This window comes from Coptis chinensis, chromosome 6 (genome assembly GCF_015680905.1).
Source record: "Coptis chinensis isolate HL-2020 chromosome 6, ASM1568090v1, whole genome shotgun sequence".
NCBI classification, from domain to species: domain Eukaryota; kingdom Viridiplantae; phylum Streptophyta; class Magnoliopsida; order Ranunculales; family Ranunculaceae; genus Coptis; species Coptis chinensis.
The window spans coordinates 36320212-36324225 of NC_141461.1; the positions used below are offsets into that span (position 1 = coordinate 36320212).

A 4014-nucleotide genomic window follows, 5' to 3' on the forward strand; every position below is an offset into this window, starting at 1 on the left:
AAGAAGTGAATAGAGCAGCAGACTATCTTGTAGGCTTAGATCAATCTATTAGCTTTAACACTTTACATTTTGTTCCTCCTATAGATCATGTCCTACAAAATATTGTAAATGAAGATGCGAGGGGAAATATTTATGTAAGAAGAGGTTAATTATTAATACAGGTGAGGGTCTGCCTAACCCTAGCTTATCTTTAAAAAAAACATTTCAACATATAGAGAGATATCGACCCTTATGTCGATATCTCGATATTTTGACTATGCATAAATGGGTTGAAATATCAGCTGACAATATTTTCCCACGACATCACCCCCTCTCGAAACTTTCAACTTTCCCACTTTGAAAATTGAATGTTTCAAGAAGAAAATGATTACCCATATCTTTAAAACAAATCAAATTTTTGGGGAAACGAAACGGTTGCGTCTGGAAGTTGAAAAGACTCCCAAACTCGTGAGTATAAAGCTTTGCTGGCACTTTCTCTCTCTTCACTTTTGTAGAAAATCTCAAAAAACAACAAACAAACACCCAGAGCTATTATCTCCAGGTTTCTCAACGAAGCATTGATTCTCTTTTCTTCTGCATACTCAAGCAAACAAGTTAGATTTTAACAAAAAACCTTCCTATTTTAACTCTTTAAACTCTTATTTTTATCGTATCTGTTCGTCTTCTTTATTACTTTTATCATGCATGTTCATCTTCTTATACTATTTATCTGCCTAGTTAGAAAAAACTAGATCTAGGGTTTTTACTTTATGTTTTAATGTTATGCACTGTTTATATTTTTCGATACTATGATGGCTTGAAAAAGGATTTTCTTGAAATCCATGTTTTTTATTTGTTTCAGTATGGCTAGGAGAAAAACTTTTGGTAATTTTAGACAAATTACCTCGATGCACTTTTAGCTTTGAAACCGAGGCCTTATGACAAGACGTCATATTCCACCTCTTAGAACTCCATCACCACCACCTCAAAATTTCGATACATGTATAATAAATGATATAATATATGATCGTAACGAATATAGTGATAGTAGTACCGATAGAGGATATAATTTTAATGAAAAATTCCTTTTTTCTAGGGATAACAAAATGTCTAGTGAAGATACCGAATCTGTGATAAGAGTTAGTACCTCTACCTCGGCATCGACATCGAATAGACGCGTATCGGAAGAACCATGGGAGATTACCTTTGTTGATAATGGGTTGCCGTGTCATCCTTTCGAGACGGTGACCTCAGAATCAGAACGAGAACTCACCGAAGACACGAGTGTATGGAGCCACGAGTTAAACCCTTACTTTCCTAAAAGATTCAACCTAACTTTGGTTCGAGCTGCTTATAATTTACCCGATATTGTCCATATTCGACACTATGCTGGGGCAAGAAAAGAGACCAAGTGCCAAAGTGGTAATCCTCATGCCATTATTATTATCGTTGGTCAATTAGCTGCAGGATTACGACTCCCCTTCACCAGCCTCGACCGCGAAATGCTTAACCATTTGAACATCTCTCCTGGCCAAGGCATGGGCAACTTCTGGAGATTGATGTATATCTGTAATTTCTATAATGCCCATTTAACCTCCGACGTGTACGAGTCAAAACGGATTAGGTTGATTGATATTCTCAATCACTACACCTTTGTCGAGGGTACTATGAAAGAATCTACTGGCCCCGACAAATACACTAGCTATTTCTATCCCAAGAAACGAAATAATACCTTAATCAAGGGCATCATTAGGGTAAACTGAGACAGTGACCGACAGTGGCCTCGCTATCCCATAATAGTTTCCAGCCAATGGGAATCAGCCGAAGCCAAAACGGTGCCTCCCTTGGTGCATCAAGTTTTCAATCTTGGAGGTACACTAACCTTTACCATCTTTTTGATAAAAAAATCCAATTCGTTACACTGTCTCCCAATTCCATATCTAATAAATCCAATTGTTCTGACGTTCTTAGTGTTACGACCTGCCAGGAAACTCAGCGAGAGTGATAGAGCTTTTGAAATGCTCCAAATAAGAAGTAGATGTCAAGACTAGTGCCGATATCTACGGGAATCCCGCTTCTCACACCTTGCACGATGTAGATAACTATCTCCCTCCTTTATACTTCTCAAAAGTAGTGTGCTCAAAAAGGCTGAAGGTTGAGGTCGAGACCCTAAACCAAAGACCCAAGCTCAAGGTTCCTTACAACCTTGCTATTCTCGTGCTTTTCGAAATACCTTTAATTTGGAACTGCCTCAGAATGTGTCTCAATGTTATTTTGATTATGTAGATAGTGGCTTAGTAATAACTAAAGATATTTTCCCTAAAATCAAATAAGAAGTCCCATATTTCTATAATTATGCTCTTTTGCAAGATGTATTTGATCACCATTCGCTACTGTACACATATATAACTTCTAGAATTAGGAGAAACTACGATCTTCAAGGATTTCTGAATGCCTTTCAGCCAACTACTGGAGGTGAATCCTCAAATGCTCCTTCTCGAGAAAAAGAAACTCATTCCGACTCTAACTTGAATCGAAGAAAAAGAAAGAAACTATCCGAGATCGAGTCCGAGAAAAATGCTCCACCTCCTCGCACCTCGGTTGCTCCGATATCACGACCTCCGATGGTTGGTCATACTGCTTTTGAGCTTCAATTTCTTCTTGAGAAAGGCCAAAAAATCCCTCTCCATGCTTCTCTCTTTGCTGAAAAACCGATACTTGGGCTCAGCCGAACTCTTGCCACAACTGCCATTCTTCCAAAAGATCGATCAGTGATGAGTAAGCTGAACAATTTTGATCGTTTCAACATCTTTTGTGATTCGATGGAAAAAGTAAGTATTCTTTCCTCTCCTCTTGATGATTTATACAAGGCTTTGCAAATTTCTAAATAAGTTATTTATCTGATTTTAGATGAGGGATGTTGTGGTGAGCCAGTTCAAAGTCGATGCTGCCACAACTAGTATTTTCAGGTGAGAGAATGACATTCTGAAGAATTCGCTTGATGGAGAGAGAAAACACACTAGTCAACTCTCTAACCAACTTGCTGATGCGGAAAAAGCTAAGAGGGATTTATGTAATGTAGTGAAAGAGAAGGATGAAAAACTGAAGAAAATAAAGGCTGATCTAGAAGAAAATGTAGTGAAAATGAAGAAAATGGAGGCCGAGTTTGAAGCAGAAAAAAACAAACTCATTTCTGAGTATGAATCTGAGGGTAACACATTGGTGGATTAGATGGAATTTTGTGTGAAAGTAATGAAAAGCTTCACTCCTTATCTGCCTCAAGAACTAATTGATAAATATCACCTTGGTTCTGGTAATGGTAAGGAAGATACTACTGAGACTGTGGCTGAAGAAACTGGTGATGAAGTAGTTGAAGTTGTGAAACTTTCTAAGACTGAAACTGTGAAGGCAAATGAAAACGAGGATGTTATCCATGATCCTGATCTGCTTCAAGCTGCCCAAGATCTGGCCGATGTCAATGCTGCCTTGGATGAACAAGCTAAACAGTAATATTTAGCAAAAAAATTGTAATAGTTATAAACAATTTTTTATATGGTTTTGTAATATAATACTAGTTTTTATCACTTTTATCCATTCTTGCCCAATTTTATTTTGTTGATTATTGTTGACTTGGAAAATATGAGTTTTTATTGTATACCATATATTTGCTTGCCAATTCAAATAGTACTTAATATTAGTGAACAAGAAAAGAAACCTTTGATTTCAATACCACTATCACCAAAAAATAGTATCAATTTAATACTTAATATTTTTTAATCTGAAAAAGAAACTTGGGTTTCGGTACTACCATCACAAAAAGATAGTATCAATTTAATACTTAATATATTTTTAAATCTGAAAAAATAAACTTGGATTTCGATACTACCATCACAAAAAAGATAGTATCAATTTGATACTTAATATATTTCAATCTGAAAAAAAAACACTTGGATTTCAATACTACCATCACAAAAAGATAGTATCAATTTGTTACTTAATATTTTTTAATCTGAAAAATAAACTTAGATTTCGATA

At 36.0% G+C, this 4014-nt stretch overlaps 1 long non-coding RNA gene across 2 annotated transcripts; it reads left to right on the plus strand.

Moving 5' to 3' along the window:
- Positions 1-1364: 1364 nt before the first annotated feature.
- Positions 1365-3601, plus strand: LOC147492781 (uncharacterized). 2 transcript variants are annotated; one of them, XR_015198471.1, is made up of 3 exons: positions 1688-1851; positions 1967-2810; positions 2890-3601. It is a non-coding gene; the product is annotated as an uncharacterized LOC147492781 (long non-coding RNA). The 2 variants fall into 2 exon arrangements; XR_015198470.1 differs by having other exon boundaries at positions 1365-2810.
- The last annotated feature ends 413 nt before the right edge of the window (positions 3602-4014 follow it).